Source organism: Leptonotus elevatus, chromosome 3 (genome assembly GCF_054856555.1).
Source record: "Leptonotus elevatus isolate MCC_2025b chromosome 3, RoL_Lele_1.0, whole genome shotgun sequence".
NCBI lineage: Eukaryota > Metazoa > Chordata > Actinopteri > Syngnathiformes > Syngnathidae > Leptonotus > Leptonotus elevatus.
The window spans coordinates 30,007,676-30,029,540 of NC_141241.1; the positions used below are offsets into that span (position 1 = coordinate 30,007,676).

The following is a 21,865-nucleotide window of genomic DNA, read 5'->3' on the forward strand; positions in this document are numbered from 1 at the left end:
ACAGTCTTATGAAGTCTTCAACCGCCATGAAAGCAAAGCGACCTAAATTTTTGGCTCCATGTCAAGCATTTTCAGTAGGACCAACAGGCAGGATTATTTACCACAAATGTTTCTATGGTTTTATCTAATGAAGTAAAAAATAAATAAAAAAAATAAAAAATTGTCTCATCTTCCTTTTCAGAGATGTTCATCTGAGTGCTAGTACAAATCCTGAAATTGAACTCCTTGAACAAAGGTTAGCCATTAACACTTATTTCACATTTGTAACAGTGCATTTCTGCCTTGTATTATATCTAAATGACACACATAATTTATTTTTTATTCATAAGCCTACATGAGATGAGTATTTCTGAGGAAGAGTTGGATGAGGAGAAATACAATGACCTCAGGAATAATATGTAAGTAATAGCCTCTTTTTTTCAAACACAATTTTAGTTAACATTGTTTTGTAAAGATTTTGTGTCTTTCAGTATAGATTGGGTAATGAAGACCAGGACAGCTCTGATGAAGACTATGTGCCAGCAATTTCTTTGCGCTGTGTAAATACCCATTACTTATTATCTATTCCATATGGATGTTTAAGTTGTAGTACATTTGTCTGCTACGCAGAATGGGAGGTGCATTAAAATATGCACAGGTCATCGATGAGCTGCCAATCATCCGTATAGATGATTCTGTGCACGATCTGCCCGCCATTGAAGAACCAATGTTTGTGCCTGAGACGCTGCCAAGCCCCTTTTTGCCAGAAAATGTCAAAATTGAAAGGGGAAAAGAGATTGTTGAAGTAAAGGCAGCTATTGTGTACGAGAACTGTCTGAGGGAATTGTTTGACTGGGTCAAACTACTCTGACAATTGTCCAAAAGTTTTGAGCTTGGAGAAATGTGTGACATTTAAAGTGTCCATTACTACAAGAGGGACAGGGATGAAAGTTGATTGGGTAAGTTTTCAACAACTGAGACAGAACTAGGGGTTTTTGTTAGTAGTTATGATATTTAGCTGTTGATGTTTTTTTCAATTTAGGTGGTGATTTCTTCTTCTTATTATTATTATTATTCTATATTGAAGAATTTCTGCTCTCTACCGTTATCTTCACTGAGTAGCTGGAAAGGTGGATGCATTCACACTGTTGACTGGTCACAGTATGGATTTTTCTAAATATTTTGTCAGTGTTTCATTTGTATTCACGTAGTAAAATTTTAACATATTTTTTTCATGCATTTTCAGATGTGTTCAAATGGACACCAAGTGTGGTTTTGGGATACCCAGCCAAGGCTGAATTTTGGAATGCAGGCTGGAGATTTTCTGCTCTACAAATATATTATTGTCTGGAAATAACTACGCTAAGGTAGCCCTGCTATTCAAATTCATGAACATTGGAATGGTAAACAGAAACACCTTCTTCACTATACAAGACACATACTGCGTTGATGCCACAGAGTTTTGGATAGAGAAAATATCTCAATTCATTGCTACAATTCAAGGAAAACGGGCTCCTTGGTAACAGTTTCAATTGAAATCCAGTGCACAGCATGAATGTAGTAATTTTTTTAACATGGCGACTGACAAGTATCAGATAGTTTTATGAAGAATGTCAAGGTTTGCACTATAAATCATGCGTGCATGAAGAGCAAAAGGGTTAGCCTTTCACCTTATGTTGAAGCAATAAATGTTTTTATTACATACAGGAGATGGACAGAATGACTCACCTGGCCATTGTCTACAATACTGCAGCTACACTACCATGGAGAATGAGAACAAAGAAATCATCAATGTCTCTACAGTGGACAAACATGGGCTGGGCTCATCAAACTCATACGTCATCAAACTCATTTGAATTAATTACCAAGAACTCTAAGATGCTGTGGAAAGGCAATTATAAATTCCCTGCGGAACTTTTACAACCAAGAACTCCCTTTACCCAGAACTCAAAGATCCTCGGCTTGTTCATTGAAAAGCAGCTAAACACTGAAAAAGATTCCAGTTCCTTTGGGTAAAATTTTATTTTGTGAATAAATGTACTTTCCTACCCTTTCATTTGTCTTAAAGGCAGCAAAGGTGAAGGGACAATCTCGTATTCCAGTGTGGTTGAAAGACCTAATCAATCATTTCTGGTGGTGCTGTAAGACAGGAGGAACAAAAGAACATTTCCTTGTGAGTACTACTTACGTCAACAGAATTTTCCACAAGTATCTCCACTTCAGTAGATTGTGAAAGATTGACTTTTATTCCATATTTCTTGTGGTCGACTGCTGCATCATGTCTTGCTTAAAAGTTTTATTAAAAGTTAATTGCTTGTTTTCATGTTTGTTTTACATGTATGTTATAGATGTTCTGCTGACTACAACCAAAACTTCAGTACTAACTAGTAGTATCATTTTTTATTTATTTTTCCCGAACTTGAGGGGTTCCAGAACCATATTATAATGTATACAAACAAACGACAAGCATTCACTCCCCCTGTTTGAGGCAAGGGTGCTTCTGGCAGCCTTGGGTTATAACTACCACCGCAGTCTATCGACACTCACAACATCTGAAGGCAATAAAATGTAAGTTCTCAAGATGTCTTCTCATTGTTGTTCAAAATGTACAAATTAACACACACCAACAATATATAAGTTATACAAGCTACAACAAACCAGTGTCATACATGGAGTAATTATATCCCAGGTAAAAAAATATATAAAAAAAAAAAACCTTCGTATTGTCCTTGGGGATCTGGGAAAGTGTCTCTTATTTTCCAAACACAACAGCTTGGAATTACTCGCCGGTTCCCTGCTCCCATTGATCTCTGCTGCCAGAAAACAAAGTGACTGTAGGCAGCATATCTAAATTATTTGTTGTCATCACCGGGCTCCCTTGTTCCACCCAAAACGGTGACGTCCTCCCTGTACTGTCTATGAAGCCGTATGATACCAGCATTGAGGCAGTACAGTGAGAAGTGGGGTAGAGTAAAAATGCAGTTGGAGGGTTCTTCACCACAGCATCTGCACTCTGCATCTGTGGGCATTTCTCTGGAGAGGCCACAAGTACACCAAAGTACAAAGTACTGCAGTCCGGGATCCTGGTACAGGAAAATCATGGCGGTGCTGATGTGCAGTGTTGGGAATAACTTTTTTTCATAAACGGACTAATCTAAGTAATTATTCTCCCCATATTAGAAAACGCCGTTATTGTATGAGAAATGCATTGTTACAATTTATTTATTATATTCAAGGCTCGAAGTAAGCTTACAAGACATTGTGCGGTGACTAGCTCTGAAAATGTCATTTGCGCACAGTTAGAGGCAGTTAGAGGTTGTTCTCAGACCTCGTCACAATAAAAGTGTCATGACAGCTGAAATGTATAGTGACTTTTATTTTGGAGGTGCCGCAGGAAGCGTGTCACGACGTGATGGATGTATCGTCCTTCTTCCTTCTGGATCTTAAGGCTTAGCATATGTTAGCATTTTAGCTAAGAGTCCACGTCCTCGCCAGGAACTGTTTTGACAACTTTGACAAGAGTGACATTAATCAAAAATAACAGTTGAGATTTGCCGAAAAACGGCCGCCATGAGGAGCGATTTGTTGACAATCATGTTCCACCAAGAGCCATATTGCGACTCCACAAGCACCATAACAGCGATAAAGATACCAGTAAGTCATAGCGACACTCTCGCCTAGTGTAATTAATACAATACAATTGTATTTCTCTTATTTCACGAGTGCTAAACATGTAAAAAGTGTTGAAAGAAATATGCTCACACTCATGGAGGCTATGGAGTGACATGTGTATGTAAATTATGCATGTTAAGCCTAGTAGTTTTCTTACATAAATCAATCATTAAACACGTCTTTATATGTGTAGAGTTATAAAGTAAAGATATATCACCATACTCTCATATTTGAAAGTGTACAAAAGTTGATGTTTTCAGAGAGATCAAGTGGAAGCTGATGATTCTGTGTAAATATAGTAGTAGTTATGGCTATGATTTTGGCCATGATAGCATTAAGTAAGCACTGTATATTTTAATAGCATTGGCAATTTCTTTTATCTATTATTGATTATTTTAGCCTGCAACTATCATAAAAAATGCCCAGAAATCCTGCAGGGACTGGCTAGGACTGTCTACAAATTACCTATAGATGACATTTGTGTCACAAATCACCGTCTATCCAGTATTTATTTTATTTGTATTATTATTCTGTATTACTGTAGTAACTGGCAGTGGTAGAACATATACGTCACCACTTCACGTATAATTTTATTAAATTATAATTATTGTTATTGTATGATTTGTCATATTATGGAGTGAGGCATTTGTGTGATATATATATATATAACTTTTTTTTTTAAGTAGTGAAAATAGTTACTTTGCCTGGTGACGAGTTACTTTTATTATGAAGTAATTTGATTACTAATTCAGTTACTTTTTTAATGAAGTAAAGAGTAACTATAACTAATTACTTTCTTAAAGTAACATTCCCAACATAAGGTGTCAAAAAGTAGTACTGGCTGTCTGTGTGTCTATCAGCTGGACTAGGAGATCTTTATGTTCCTCCAGGGACATTTCTTCTACGAGTCTCTGCAAAAAGGTAACAAAATTGTGTTTCTGATGAGGTAGCAAACAATTAACTGAAAGTCATTTGAGCCAATGAAGTACACATTACATGAGCAAGCCATGTAGAATTCTGCACATTAAAATATAAACACACAAGCTGTTGTATCTTCAATCAAAACTTAGTACAGTTGCTTAGTGATATTCATTAGGTGAAATTTAGGAAACCAAATTGTTCAACATGGTGACAAATCAACATCTGAGTAAAAGCTTTCAAATGTTTTTGTAAGTAGCACTTTTTCGGAGTGGTTGTTATCAACAATAGACTGGGAAAAAAAACGTTTGGTATTTACAAGTCAGGAAAGTTGCTGATGTGTAGCCTAGCTAACTTGACTATTTTGTATATACTAAACATATCAGCCAACGATGTAATCTAAATACCAGATTTTCCAAGCAAAGGTGTATTTTGAACCATTCACATTGATGCTCGATAGAATGGATTATTATTTATTTTTTTGCCGTGCTGACATAATTAGTTTTACGCTATCAACCTCTGTTATTTCAATTATTTGACTCATCAGTGCCTCTACCCTCTCCTCATCCTCAGCAGGAATATGTGGTCGTTGCTGTAGACCTGAAACACGTCGTCCTCTGTCCAAATGTCTATAAAACATGACAATAACTCGTGTGTTTGCTTTTGCATGGTTTAGTTGCACATATATGCAACATATGTGGAGATATATGGCCATTAGCATTAGCGTAAATACAGTATTTTCTTACAATGTCACAAAAAATATTAATAAACAAGTCTAAAATTAAATAATTCGATCACAAATTTAGGGATCTGTACAGTATGTCTAACAAGTACAATGCATTTCGTCACTTGATAGAATACTAGAAGTTGTTTGTGATGACATGTTGCTCCTGCGCTGGTGAATTTGATGGTCGGCTGGCGAAGTATGGTCTCTCTGGTTTTGGTAGTTTGTGTGCTTAAAAACGGTGCATTCTATTCTTTGACCGATAGATGCTGCCAGCGGCTACACACTGGGGCTTTAACCATTTATCGCGGGACCCTGTTACCGCAGTATATTCTTGCCGTGTGTGTGTGTATATATATATATATATATATATATATATATATATATATATAATATTGTGCGAAATTATTAGAAGAATTGCATTAATGACAATGACTATACTAACCTTTCAAGACAATGTAATTGTGCAAATATTAATACTTCAAAGAATAAATCAATTTAAAAAAAAAACATCTACTTAGTAGGGGCATTCGAACAATGCATATATTGTACATACATACACTATTTTTTAAACAAAGGCAGCAGTCACCAAACCTTTTAACTACCCATTTTAATGTTAAGCCAAGGACCAAAAAAAAAAGCAGTGATTAAAAAGATCTCTCACCATTAGCTACACACATTTTCACAAAATATTGCTACCGTAATGAGAATGAGCTGGATGAATGAGAATAACCACAAACATACAGTAACCACACAGTGCCATTTTGTTATTCTATGATAAATCAAGTTGTTGTTACCACACAGACACTGTGCTTTTCTGCACATTATTGGACTAATCGGTAGATGAAGCTTCACTTTTGTTAACTTTTTCGAATGTTGTCAATGTCAGTTTGACTTGATGTGGGTCGCTGTGCTGTTACCACACTCTATCGTCTCGGTCATGTGAAATACAGACGAATGAATCGGACGTCATATTGTTTCTTCAACTGGGGCTTTATTCGCATTTCAGCAGCAAACTATTTCTGTGACACTTCGGTCCCAGAATAAAAAGTTTAATCATGCGTACCTGCTAGACACACACACTCCTCACATGCCTTCTCTTCCACATGTTCTCCTCCCGCTCGTGCACACACCATACCAATCGGAGATGACTTTCCGCTAACACTTTCCCTGTGTCCAATTTCACAATGCTGGGTCCTCCGAAGTAAGAATTTGTCAGCTGCATGACGTCGCTCCCGGCTTTCCGCAGGCACAGACTTGCATATGAATGGACTGTGAGTGCTGCTTGTTGGTAGCGCATTGACAGTCCATTTATATGGCAGTCCGTGTGTGCTGTTGAGTTGTGCCGGGAATGGCATCATGCAGTTGACAAATTCAGCCTTCAGAGGACCCAGCCTTGTAAATTTAATGAGCAGTGACTCATTACGTCACGGTCGTCACTAGAGCTAGCGGCTCTTTAAAATATCCGTAATATTCACAGGGTTCATACGGGTGCTTAAAAACCTTGAAAATGCTTGACTATTAATGTTGTGTTTTCAAGGTTTACTTGAATTTTTGGTGAAGAGCTTGTAAATGCTTGAAAGTGTTCATCATATTTCTCGTCAGTCTGACTCAATTAGGGGTATAGGAGTAAATAAGAGTACAAAAAAATCTGTAAGGGCTTTTTCCTGCCTCAAGTACTCGTTTATTCAGCAATCTACAAGCAGGGCAGCCTCTCAAAGTCATATTAAAACTAGCAGCTGCTAAGATTGCTTTCTCGGGTAAATTTCAGAATAAAAGACTCCCAAGTCATCGATGTCTATAAAGTGTTACTTATGATACTTTTATTTTGAATTTTCCACCACAATGCGAATGAACAAATGTTATCTGGCCGGCTTGACTTTGTTTGCTCTCATGGAAACGGTAGCTTGCTAGACTCCAGCGGTGGCCGTTGTGGCCGAGCCGTCGAACGTGGAGACGACACAGAGACGACCGCGGCTTCGATGGCCCGTCGAAGTATGTCGCCATGTGAAAGTGCTGTGTTGTGCAAAAAAGATTGGGCACCGGACCGCTGCTCAGAGTACTGTGCTCAAACAGCTGAAGCTACCATGTGGATAAACAAACAGTTTCCAATTAAGGTCCACACCAACATGGTAGGCTAACTAAAATGTGCTAAATATGAATTTAATGTCTTCTTTTTTTTAGAGCTTAATTTAAAAAAAGAAGAGTAAATTGCATTGCCACTTGTGTGGCCCTGGTATAGTTTATAAAATATATTTTAAAATGAATACTCAAGTACTCTATTGCATTTTCAGTCGAGTATTCAAATACTGAAATACTCAACATAGGCTGATTATAAAATGGAAAAATAATAAAATAAGTTTCCTTAAAAATGAAAGCAACTTGATCTGTTGGCTTTGCACGTGCCTTGACATTGTTGCCCCCAAGAGAACAGTGGTGCATCGGTCCATCATGCCGGGATGTTTTCGTATTAATGAACACTGGTGAGAAAATAAAAAATACAAACTTTGGATAAAACATGGACCAAATCCACGTGTACCCTGCTGCAAAGTATGCAAAAAGGAAATTCAGCTTTTCGCAATCTGAAAGACATCTCTCTCGAGTCATATAAAGTAAGCCACAGAAATACTAGCCCTACAAGTTAACTAACGTTAGCCAGGATTTGCTTGCTAATCTTTTGGTACATGCCAGATCTAAACTGTGAGGTCTCTATCAGCGCTAGTTTACATAGTATTTACGCACAGTTATTATGGACTATGAAAGGAAAAAAGCGAGCATTTGTCAATGATAAATTATAATGCTCACTCTTCACTCAACTAAAAATCTAAGTGCAGCTTGTTAGCGCATATGATGTAAGGTAAACACTAAGGGCGTAATATACGTGTGTGTTCATACGTTTCGATACGGCATGTTCGATTCGGTCCACTAGCATACCGTATTCTCATTAAATGTATTAGCAAGAGCTGACATGCCAAAGAAACAAAGCTAGTAGGCAAGTTTTCAGTTTTACATGAATGTTATTGAGTGCCGCACACGCTAGAGGTGGGGGACAGGCAGGCACAGAAAAGACAGCCAGCCAAAGGGTACTGGAAAAACAGAAAAATTGATCTTGTTAAGTCCTTAAAAAGTGCTTGAATTTGGCCATGGAAAAGCTGTACGAACCCTGTATACACGTCAGTTACTTTGACCCCAGAGATAGGAGAGCCCACCTCAGAACCCCCAGACTCTGCCTCCTCAAAGGAAGGCGTGTCGGTGGAATTGAAGAGGTCTTCGAAGTATTCAAGTCAAGTTTATTTATATAGCCCTTAATCACGCAAGAGTCCCAAAGGACTTCACATGCTCGCAGTTGACAAATATCAACGACATCCCCTAATCGAACCACAAGAGGGCAAGAAAAAAATGGTTGTTTTTTTTAAACAGGCAAAAAATGAGAAACCTTGAGAAGGGACCGCAAACGTGGTAATCCCCCTTCCAGGATGATCAGGCTGAAATGAATGCCGAATAGGCAAAACTTTACATAGTTTGTGATACTAAACAGTATTAACTAGAGTAGTGCGAAAGTCCATTGAAGAAATTGAAGCACAGCAAGAAGACGTCAGGGAAGTGGGTCCTCATCCAAATCCAGCCCGGTTGGTCGAAGCAGCTATCTCCATGGCAGCAACTTAAAGGTGATGGTCCTCCCCGGATCGCATCCCGGTCAACCAGCACAGAACCCATAATACAGCATCCAAATCGGTCATTAACACCTAACTCCCTCCAAGCCGTGGAGAAGGAAAGGAAAGAAAGCAGCGACAGTCGCCAGGTACACATTCAACCAAATGGAAGAGTATAGAAATTACGCAATTTAAAAGTTTCTACAGCGGTAGTGTCTCTGACCTCCGAAGGTAAGGCATTCCAGAGCACTGGAGCCCGTATCGAAAACACTCTAGAACCCGTGGACTTCTTTTTGGCTCTTCGAATCACCAAAAGACCAGCGTGTTGCGAACGAAGGTTTCGTGTTGGAACATACGGTACTATTAAATCGACGAGATAGGAAGGCACTAAGCCGTGTAATATTTTATATGCAAGTAACAAAACCTTAAAATCACATATCAAGTCAACCGGAAGCCAATGCAAGTTGGCTAGTATTGGGCTAATATAATCGAACTTTCTCGTCCGTGTCAAAAGTCTAGTTGCAGTATTTTGTACTAACTGCAGACTTTTAAGACTGGTCATGGGAAGATCAGAGAGTAATACATTACAGTAGTCGAGGCGAGATGTAACAAACGCATGAATTAAGTATAATTAAGTAATTAAGTATTCTCCCCCACCGACTGACGACATCTTGAGTCAAGTTCAGCAGCACCCCATCTCCACTATACACAGTTTTAATGGTGTACTACTTTCCTCTCCTGAGACACCAGATGGTGGACCAGAATATCCTCCAAGCTGTCCGAAAGTTGTTTTCCATGACCTCGTCAAACTCCTTAAGTCAGAGTTTTTGCCCCGTGGAACATGGTCCACTCTGACTCAATGTCCCCTGCCTCCCCTGGGAAACGGAGAAGGTCTGCCGGAGGTGGGTGTTGAAACTCTTTCTGACAGGGGGAAAGCAGACCCTCACAATACGTTTAGGTCTACCAGGTCGTACCGGCATCTTCCCCCGCTGTCAGGGTTACATTTAAATCTTCCTCAAATGATGGAACTCCGTGAGACAGGAATCAAGGACCACATCCAAGTTTATCCTTCTGCAGAAAGGAGGAAGTGGATGCCCTCAGCACCAAAGGACTTCCTGCCTCCACCTCCTTGCTCTGCACATTTATTCACAAGTTTAGAAAGTGGAACAAAAGACGGTACTAAACTCACATTGATAAAAAACATGCATCTGGTGTGTGTGTGTGTGGGTGTAGGATTTCAATTGCAGCAAATAGTAAAGTGCTTATTCATGTGATAACTTATACATTTTTCTTCCAATATTCCCCCTTAATTATAAAATTAATTGCACATTTAAACATCATATTGTCAAACTTCAAATTAATTTCTTGATAAAAATCATAACTTGTGTACTAATTTTGTTCCTTTCACTTAAAACATTGGTGTCATCCAAATCCTCATTATATTTTTCTGTCAATAATATCAATACCACATAGAGCATGACCTAACATTATCTTTTCATCAGAAAACATAATAATGGAATAATCATTATACAACAATATAATCCAAAGTGTTGTCCATAAAATGCAATCAATGTGCACGTTCCTTTCAAGTCCCGATGTCCTCGTTAAGTTGCAGGTAGAAATCATCTGAAACTTTTTTTCTTGTCTTTTCGAGAGGGAGAGGTTACCAGCACTTCACCTCTATATCTGTCAATCAGCACCATGTGTTATTTTCCTGTACTTGATCCATCGAGTGTGTATGTAATATCCAGTGTTCGTGCTCCAGTGAGCATTATAAAATGTTTTTGCTCTAATGTGTTTGTATTGTCCAATGTTCGTAATCCAGTGTGTGCAATGTTCCCATTGTTTCTATACGTATTGTTCAGTGTTAGTAATTCAGCCAGCTGTCTCTCTTCCCCCTCAAGATGGCCCCAAAAACAAAAAAAAATAAACAAAAGACAGCCCTGAATAAGTCCGATCGCATCTTACCTTTCCCGTTCAATTCAGGAAAGGAACTTGTCTCCTCGTTTTGGCCCTTCCAACACTTCCTGCACAATTAACAGGCCCTGGACTTCACAGCGGTGGAGAACCTTGTGGGGGAGCGTGCTCCCATTTTCCTCACTGACTGACTTGGTCAGATCCACAGCTAGACAAGCTTCTTGTCTTTCCCCTCTCTGACCTTGATTCGGTCAGGCTTCGCTCCGCAACCGGACAAGCTGTTAGTTAAAGGTACCTGTTGTGCCGTGCGATAGGTGAATCCAGGAGGGTCGTTCAGCAATCTTCACAGCCTTCGGGGTCATCAACAACACTTACAAGGACCTTCCCACCTTGAGCTGGACCTTTTGATCAAAACACAGTCACTACCCTTGGTGGGAGGTTGGCCTTCCTGCAGAGGCAGAGAGTCATCTGGCATTTGATTAAACATTTTCACTTCCTTGTCATTTAACAATCTCCTCATATAGTCACTTAAATCAATGTATTTCATCTGCTCATCTTAACAGGTTATTTACAATAGGTACATTAAATAGTCTATCACACAACGTTCCAAGCGGGCTAAACTGCCATGCCTTTTATAATTGTCATATAAATTTTAACTAAATCCAAACTATCTAACCATAATCTTCATACCTCGGTCATGTATTTATTTTTTCTAATGTGACTTTCATTCGTTACTCCAAATAACTAATATGCCATATAAAGACATGATATGTTCCCACCATGCTTTTGCCATAATAATAATGTCCAGTTGTTTTGCTGATACAAAAATCATATTTGTATGTATGTTTGTATATTTTCTTTTCAGTGTAAATTTAAACCAGAATATACAATTTGGGTGTACACTACTGTTATAGTGTTATATTGTTATTACTTAAATTTTCATCAAGAACATCTTGCTTCAGAATCCCAATTATCTAATAATGTGTGTCTAGTTAGTAATTGTAGTACTTTCATTCAGCACTCCTGCCTTTAGCAAGTCCTTAATCACTAGTCAAATGTATCTCTTTCAGCATCTTACTTCAATAAATAGTCTTTAGCATAGATAATATTCACTTCTTCGCTCTGATTTCCACTTACTTACATGCCGTCATTAAACCAACATCAGAATTACTTAATATTCAGAATTCATAAGGAAGCAGGTTAAGCAGCTCTTCCTATTCAGTTTTAAAGAAAAACAAAAGTACTGTCATCTCTATTCCTTATTGCCTCTAACGCCGACTCTTCCTATCTTAGTACTTACTGTTTCCTTCTACCATAACTGTTACAACTTATAGTATATGCTTACGTCTTAAACCTTTTAATAATATTTTTCTCTTCAATGCCAGTACTTATCAGTAGTGATGGGAAAATGAAGCTTCATGAAGCACTTGTGATATTTTTTGACTGGTGCTCTTGGTTTTAATATAAAAGCTAGTGCAAAGGAAATTGATTACATTTCCACTGCATCTTTCAACCAAGAGTGGCATCTAGAGGAGTCAAAAAATATTACAAGTGCTTCATGAAGCTTCATTTTCCCATCACTACTTATCAGGTCCTGCTGGGGAGGATCAGTTCACTCATCAACAGCAGGAGCTGAAACATAATTCTCTTAGGAAAATATTTTTTAATGTAACCAATCTTTTATAAAAAACCTAGGGCTACATTCAATACAACATTGTTGGGCTCTCTTACTTGCACTTGTCACTGTCAAGTTTGTTTGTAAATGCAAACACCACAATAATATCTAGTAAGTATTTTTATATTTAGTCAATAAAGGTTTAAAATCACTACCTGTCAAAGTCATAGTAAATAGTCCATAGTCATTTTGAGTACGTAATTGTCTTATTTTGTTAGAAAGTCATGAAGTCATTGCAATTCCACATAGAAACCTCTATCATTAAAGTGATATTTTTCATTTGCACAAGGCCTTCAGTTCCGTTCCGTTCCGTTCGATGGTCCTCAGTCGGAAAAGGGTGGAGTGCCCTCTGCGGGTCGGGGATGAGGTCCTGCCCCAAGTGGAGGAGTTTAAGTATCTTGGGGTCTTGTTCACGAGTGAGGGTAGGTTAGAGCGGGAGATCGACAGACGGATCGGTGCAGCGTCTGCAGTGATGCGGACGCTGTATCGGTCCGTTGTGGTGAAGAAGGAGCTGAGCCGAAAGGCAAAGCTCTCGATTTACCGGTCGATCTACGTTCCTGCCCTCACTTATGGTCACAAGCTGTGGGTCATGACCGAAAGAACAAGATCCCGGATACAAGCGGCCGAAATGAGTTTCCTCCGCAGAGAGATAGGGTGAGAAGCTCGGTCATTCGGGAGGGACTCAGCGTCGAGCCGCTACTCCTCCACGTTGAGAGGAACCAGTTGAGGTGGCTCGGGCATCTGGTTCGGATGCCTCCTGGGCGCCTCCCTGGGGAGGTGTTCCGGGCATGTCCTACCGGCAGGAGGCCCCGGGGACGACCCAGGACACGCTGGAGAGACTACGTCTCACGGCTGGCTTGGGAACGCCTTGGGATCCCATCGGAGGAGCTGGCTGAAGTGGCTGGGGAGAGGGAAGTCTGGGCTTCCCTGCTAAAGCTGCTGCCCCCGCGACCCGACCCCCGGATAAGTGGAATTGAAGACGGAACAAGGCCTTCAGTTAACTTTGCAATTTGGGAGTGTAGTCAAAAAGAAAGTGTAGGTTAGCTGAATTATTGTCCACAGAAAGTGAAGGCGTGGAGTCACTCACTCAGGGTCGACTGATAAGGGAGAAACAGAGGCCTCTCATATTACACTTCTTATCTGTTTATCATCAACAACAACAGTGTTCTAAACACTTTATTGAATCACACTCTGAATGCACTTTTCTTTTACTTAACTCTAATATTCAAATTTCAACATACTGTTTCTTCTTATGCATTTATTTTATAATTTTGTCTCATTTCACCTCGTACCCCCCTGAGAGAGGGACTATTAACTTAAGTATTTATGGCACCTTGTGCACACACCTTCTGCTGAACTTTCTTCCTTCTTTCTTCTTCTTCATCTTCAACTTATCTGCCTATCTATCCCTTTTTTTAACATTCTCATTAATGACTCACATTCAAACATATAACTAACTACTGGAGCTCCCACATCTACCTAATGTAGTGAAGTAGCATAATATTACGCATGAAAATGTCCTTATTGCTTAACGTTAAATCACTCATCTACTTTGTTTCAAATATCACTCATCATTGATTACCACTCAGACCCAGCAGTACATTTTCTATACCACTTGTTAACACAATAAGAACCAAAACAATTACTCAAATGCCATTCCTCAGTATAGCACTTAATGCCATCAATATATCAAAAATTTGAAGTACATTTTCATAACTTTAAGTTGTTTAACTTTACTACCTCCTTATTGAATGGAATTAATACTATGTGACCTATACATGCATACAAAAACTACAATGGACAAATCTGTGTTCTTACAGAGATCCCTTATAGCCCTTAAGAACTACATTCAATTATGAAATTAAATGTTATAACACGTTTTTTTAAGTTATTATTTTTTTAATTAACTCACCTAAACAATCATCAGAACTCCACATATTTGCAGATTTTTTTTTTTAACAAAAATTTCGATTTAACGATTTTTTCCCCAATTTTATATTACTATTATTATTATTATTTTATTTTATTATTATTATTATTATAATTATTATTATTTTTTATTATAATTTGTTTTACATAAACCAAGAACTTAAAACGTTTTGATCTTATTTTATCAGTTAACAAAAGTGTCAGGAGGGTAAAGTTTGGTGGAGGACCCAGACGCAGGGAAGCAGGGCAAGGAGGCAGAGGTGATGGACAAAAATTAATTTAATTATTCAAAACCAAAAGCGAACTCCAAATTACAAGGTAAAACAAAACATGGGGAGGACAACAAGGCAAAAACGGGCAGCATGACATGAGGAAAAGACAATGAACCAACACAGACAGAGGGGAGACAGGAGACTAAATACACAGACGCTAATGACACAACAAGACACACCTGGGGCAAGACACAAGTGGCTGAGGGCACTGATTGGTTCACACGAGGAAGGGCAGGATTACACACTTAACAAGACCAAGGGAGAACACACAAGGAAAACAGAACCCAAACATGACAAAAAGTAACCATCAATGTGAATCAAATACTTCTGGAAATGTAAATCTATGTGTTGATAAAGTAGAAAAGTAAAACTTTTTTGTCAACTTTGTTTTAAAAGCTAAACAGTGCTACATGTGTCCCTCAATATGACACAAATAAACATCACATTTTGGCTTTAATGTAGGAACCGAGGTCTGAGCTTGTCATCCCCTCCAACTGTCTGCTGATTTTACAAGTACAAGTACTGTTATGTAAATTAAGGTGGCTGTTTTGCCATGACTGGCAAATTTCCTTTTAGCGTTATTTGATTGGCCAGTCCCCGGTGTAAGAAAGTCTTGGCCTGCCGTAAATCGACTATTTTACTGTGATTAGTCCGCTTCACCAAGTTCACCCCATCCTATAGATCTCCTTTCACTTTTCAATTAGTTTTGTCACTGAAAATAGGCTGTTATAAGCATTACCAGCTATACTATACTACATTTCATAAGGATTTTATGTTGCAGACGACGCAGAGGCTGATAAGCGTCACAGACACGGCGAGTGAAAGTAAGCTTGTCTTTCAAACCGGTAAGTGCTTGCAAGGCGAGTCCGTTTGGCGAGATAGCATACATGTTGCGACCACGCAGCGACCTAAACGTGCACATTTGTGCTATTCACATACGATTGTAAATGTCTATAAGCAATCATGATAAAATATCCAATTACAGCAGGCTAAAGATTCCTCACTCCGATGATTGACCAATATTAGAGCCCTTAATAGCAAAACTATCGCTAGCATTTGAGTTGCCAGTCACAGCAAAATAATCACTGCCTAAACAAATGGCGTGGGACAACCTGAGCAATATACTTGCGGCTATGTAGCATGAGTTGCACATACCTGGCTTCTCCCGTTGGTGAAATCAAGTCTTATTAGCAAGGTGCAACGTGTTTGCTTTGGTGATCGCTCTTATTGTGCCCCTTTCTTGTCATATGTGCTTCCTTGTGTTAATGACTCCTCCACGGTAATATGGTACACTGTTTGTTTGTTTTTTTTAGCGGGAGTTTGTTTGCTGTTGTTGAGTTCCTTCCGTATGGTGTGTGAAGACACGACTAGTAGAACTAAAGCTACGGAAGCCAAATGGGGGGCAAAAGCCACAGGCGCAGCGCTACAAAAGGGGGGAAAAAACTCGATGTTATAATTTTTTTAATCGTCCACAACAAAACACTCGAATTAATTCAAAAAATCGATTTATTGCCCAGGTCTACAATGTACTATAATCTTAATTGTCTTCATTATAATTTTTGTACATACTTTTAGAGAATTCAACATGTAATCTAATGATGGTTTTAAAAAGAGCAGCCACTTGTTGGTGCAATATGCTGCTATTTACATATCGTCGCTGTCCAGTGAAAAACGCGGCCATTTTTACGCTTATAGGATGAAACTGAATGCAGACATCCCAAAAATGTTTTTTTTTAAATGTACATAAGTGTTTTTCACAGGACAGCGACAATATGTTCAGATTAGTTGACTAATCGCGACTACTGTTGGTGATAAGTCGACTAGCAAAATAATCGCTTGTGGCAATCCTACTTGTCAGTCTCGAGTTCCATCCAAACTCCGAACAAAACACTTCATCTTCCAAGTCAGAATCATTCAAATGTGTGTTGCAAATTACGCTTGCCTTGCTTGGTCCATCCCAGTTTGTGCGCGTCAATTTCTCTCTCCAGGTCCAGTTTCTCCTCATTGTGTGTTCAAAATGTGTTTGAAAACAACAGGACGACAAAGCAAGCCAGGAAACAATAGTAAAATGCTGCTTGTCCCTTCATTGAGGTCTTCTGGCTGATGTGTGAATCAAGCAGTCTCCTACCAAGATTTGGGTGTCCCAAGATGTGTTACAAGCCGTTAAAAAAATAAATGAAATAAAATAAAAATAAAACCTTAAAGGTCTCATAGGATGAAAATGCACGTGGAGTTTTCTATCAATAATATGCATTCTCTGCCTGTCTACAATCCAACCAGGTATGAAAAAATCCGTCCACGACTTCTTTAGCTTTCCCGGAGTGTTGCACGGGATACCGGTTCCAGTACTGTACCTCGATGTTTTGGCGTAAAAAAATGGCTCGGTAGCATTATTATTATCATTTTTAGCACCGGTACTTAAAAAAATAAAATAATCACGAGACAGCCCGCCAACTCAGGGTACACATACACGCATGGCCGCCTGTCTACCGATATGCGGAAAACGCCTTAAGCGGCACGCCTCTTTCAGCTTGTGTGCAAGCCGTGCACTTCTCATTGAGAAGTATAACGAGCTAATTGAGGCGTCACGTATTGAACATTAAAGCGCTCGTTGGCCGTGCACTCCTCGTTGAGAAACATGACGCGCTAATTAAGTGTAGCGCTCGCTGGCCGTCCACTCCTCATTGAGAAACATGACGCGCTAATTAAGTGAAGCGCTAGCTGGCCGTCCACTCCTCATTGAGAAACATGACACTCTAATTAAGTGTAGCGCTCGCTGGCCGTCCACTCCTCCATGAGAAGTATGACACGCAAAGTGTCATATGAATTTTTTTCTTACATCCACGGCGGGCCAACCGACATGGCGTTTTGTAAAAAGAGCAAAAAAAAATTGCGGAGAAGCAGAAGAAAAAGCAACAATCACTCGATTCACTCCTGCAGTGGACTCAATGTGCATTCAATGAACAGGCACACAGTAGGAAATCATAGGTATGCATAGAATACACCCAGATGACTGACAGAGCGACAGGTTGTGACGCATTTTTTGACACTTCCCTTAAAAAAATAAGTCGAGTGTGAATTATTTTGTTCCCAGTTTGTAGTATTTGATTACGCATTTAACTAATTGAGAGCGTAATGGAGAAGAGCAGAGACATTGACGCACACTCAAGCAACGTTACTTTGATTACCAATATTTAAAAAGGATGACATCAAAATCACTCAAATACAGTACTTCAAGAATATGGCATGCAATGTGAAAGCACATAGAGTATATACATATAAATATTGTTGGAATTGCCTCTTTGCCTTCCGCGTGTTCGTTTTCTTTCGGGTAGTGAGAGTGTTGGTTATCCGAATGCAGACTGGAGATCGGTGAACTGGTCTTTCGAAGGATTTATTTTACAGAATATTCCGGACACTCATGAATGACAGACAAATGGCTGCTTCTCATCACAAGTGTGTAGATTGCTGACAATTGCAATATTCTTATACTAGCAAGAAGGGCGGTACCACCAAACCCCTCCCCCTCCCCTTTCTCCCCACCCCTGCCCCCAGCCAAGACAGACTTTTACAGCATTCAATACACATTGACAGATGGCCTTTTGATGTGGAAATATAGTAGGTCTCAGACCTGACGTCACCTAGCATAAGATAAGACTTACAAAGAAATCATTTTAACACATTTGCTTCAACCCCAGACAAATGGCTCATTGGTGTGGGAATAGAGGAAGCTCTTCAGACATTCCGTCACCTGGAGACATTATCCAAACACTCACCAAGCTTTACTGAGGAAATTAAAACAGTTATGACTAAATCTAAACAGTTATAACTAAATCAAAACAGTTATAATTAAATCTGGGCAGAAGACCCTCAACAATATATACAGTATTTACATAAATGAATATGTATAGATCCTACTATTTTGAATTAATACAAAATAAAAATTATTTTAAGTTATTTTGTCAGTTTTAATTTTGCTGCTTTTGCTGATATTTTAGATTTTTTGTCGAGGTATGCTTTCAGTGATATTTTATGCAGGTATAGTATCGAAGTAAAAATGTTGGTATCGTGACAACACTACTATCCCGTCCTTTCTAAAATGTATGCTTTAAACGGGCAGATTAAACTTCCCTGACTTGGTGACGTCAACAAGACTCGAAAGTGCACTTGACCCCGCCCCCTCGGGTTAGTTGCACCGCCTCTGGTAAAGGTTTGTCACACCCTCAGAAATTAGAGTTGGCTGCTGCTTTTTTTTTTCCTGCTCCAATAAGCTTCATAGAAAACAAATGGGGAAACAAAGATCGGGAAGAAGGGTTGCTTTGTTTCTGGCAGCACAGTGCACAAATGAACATCCCAGTGCTTTTCCACTTCCGTCGTCAGTCTTTGAGAAGACAAAAGATCAATTTTATTTTTGAAGGATGTGTACCGACAGCATTTCTCGAAGGACTGTTTAGTTAATGAAAGCCGGTGTGTGACATGACTGCAAACGTGAAAGACATAAATTTAACATTTTATTTTTGATTTAGCCTTCCTTCCTATCTTTTCAATGGGGTACCGCACCATATAAATCACCACAAAATAGTTATTGCGATCACAATTCTACTCGGAAATTCTTGGGCACAACAAACAACTCGCTATACCGCAATTCTTTCAATTATTATATCCTTCCCACTTATAAACCGTTTTTTTTTCTTCGTTTTTTTATCCTGAGAGAGCTCAGTATTGTTCATTATATATAAACCTGTTTTCTTAATTCAGAAAAGGCCCTACAGATAAATTTCCATACATGTCACAGCTGCACAAATGGCAAAAAAATAAAGTAAAAAAATCAGGTGGCACAGCCATTTTTGCATTTTCCCACGTCATTCATTATTGTCGTCCGGCAGTCGGGGTGGTGCCAAACAAATAAAAAGAAACAATCGCTTACCTCTTCAGGACGGCGGTGGCTGGCAAAGGAAGGATTATAATCTATAGGAGCTTGCATGCCCCCCCAACAAAATGTTTACTCAATTCAACTCAACTTTATTTATAAAGCACTTTAAAACTAACATTGCTGTCTACAAAGTGCTGGAACATAAATCAATCATGCAGTAAAGATAAGTAAAACAAGAACAACAAAGCAAACATTACAAGTAAATAAAGTTTACATTAGTAAATTAATAACAGGATGTATAAAGTAAAATAAATAAATCAAATAGACATCAAATTCATAACACAATACAGAGACACCGCAAAGCACTGAGTTAATGCTAAGTCTCATGGTGAGCCAAAAGCCAAAGAAGATAGATAGATTTTTAGACGTGTTTTAAAAGTAGATAGAGAGGGGGATTGCCTAATATTTTGCGGAAAGTCTTTCCAAAGGGAGGGACTGGCAACTGCAAAGGCTCGATCCTCTCTAAGCTTCCGCTTTGTCCTCTGTACCTCCAGTTGTGTCTGGTCTGCTAACCTGAGGCACCGGGCAGGTACATAGGGGTGCAAGAACTCAGGGAGGTAAAGTGGGGCAAGACCATTTAGAGATTTAAAAACAAGTAAAATAATCTTAAAATAGACTCTAAATTGCACGATAAGGGTTATATGCTCCCTCTTTCGGGCACCAGTTAGGAGACGAGCAGCAGCATTTTGAACAAGCTGGAGACGCTTGAGGGAGGACTGGCTGATTCCAAGATACAGTGCATTACAATAATCCATCTGAGATGTAGCGAAGGCATGGATTACCGTTTCTAAGTGCTGCTGAGATAAGAGAGTCTTTACCTTAGTCTGCTGCCTAAAATGATAAAATATGGATTTGACAACAGCACCAATTGCCGGTCCAGTTTAAAATCACTGTCCATCTTAACACCCAAGTTTGAGACTGTTGGCTTAAGGTGGTGCGCCAAAGGACCCATGTCAGCAGGATAAAAAGGGCCATTGGGACCAAAGACCATAACTTATTTTTCTTCTCGTTGAAGTTCAAGAAATGTAAAGCCGTCCAGGCTTTGATTTTCTCCAACCCGGACAAAAGTGGCCTCAATGAGAAAGCGTCCTTTTTATTAAGCGGGACGTAGATCTGATTGTCATCCGCATAGTAGTGAAAATAAATCCCATGTTTTCTTAAGATAGAGCTCAAGAGCAGCAAGTACAATGAGAACACAGGGTTCGTACGGGTGCTTTAAAACCTTGAAAATGCTTGGATTTTAATGTTGTTTTCAAGGTTTGAAAAGTGCTTGAATTTTGGGTGAAGTGCTTGTAAATGCTTGAAAGTGTCCATCATATTTCTCGGCAGTCTGACTCAATTAGGGGTGAAACGAGTCCTGAGCAAATAGAGTAAAAAAAAGAATAATCTGTGAGGGCTTTTTTCCTGCCTCAAGTACTCGTTTATTCAGCAATCTGCGGGCAGGGCAGCCTCTCAAAGTCAAATTCAAGCTAGCAGCCACTATGATTGCTTCCGCGGTTTAAATTCAGGATAAAAGACTCCCAAGTCATCAATGTCCATAAAGTGTTACTTATGATGCTTTTATTTTGAATTATCCACCGCGGTGCGAATCAACAAACGTTATGTGGCCGGCTTGACTTTGCTCTGTGGCGGAGCCGCCAAACGTGGGGACGACCGCAGCTTCAATGGCCCGTCAAAGTATGTCGCCACGTAAAAGTGCTGCGTTATTCAAAAAAGATTGGGCACCAGACTGCTGCTCAGAGTACTGTGCTCAAACAGCTGAAGCTGCCATGTGGATGAACTCAAACGGTTGCCAATTAAGGTCTGGTAGGCTAAGTCAAATGAGCTAAATATGAATTTAATGTCTTCTTTTTTATAAAGCAGTAAATTGCATTGCCACTTGTGTGGCTCTGATATAGTTTGTTCTGAAAGATTAATTAAAAACAAACAATAACTGATAAAAATGATCAGTCACATCAAAATAACATCTCCAAACAAGATTTGTTCACTACTTAATCAAGATTCACACGAAAACATGTCTGTCCATTTTTTCTTTATTTTTAAACTGTGATGACATTATGAGCAAAAAATAAAACACTATTAGTCGTTCTTAGGACTCGTAAATCAGGACAAATTCCTCTCTTCCCTCCACTGTGCTGGATATAAAAACATCGCTAGCATGAATACCACAGGTGGTGCTGACTCTATTCATTA

The 21,865-nt window shown here is 39.1% G+C and overlaps 1 protein-coding gene and 1 long non-coding RNA gene across 3 annotated transcripts in view; both read left to right on the forward strand.

Annotated features, from left to right (window-relative positions):
• spg21 (SPG21 abhydrolase domain containing, maspardin) overlaps positions 1 to 21,865 on the forward strand; it is a 61,013-nt gene that overhangs the window by 5,011 nt on the left and 34,137 nt on the right. The window lies entirely within an intron of this gene.
• Positions 945 to 2,559, forward strand: LOC147178147 (uncharacterized). Its single transcript, XR_015094325.1, has 2 exons — positions 945 to 1,140; positions 1,226 to 2,559. It is a non-coding gene; the product is annotated as an uncharacterized LOC147178147 (long non-coding RNA).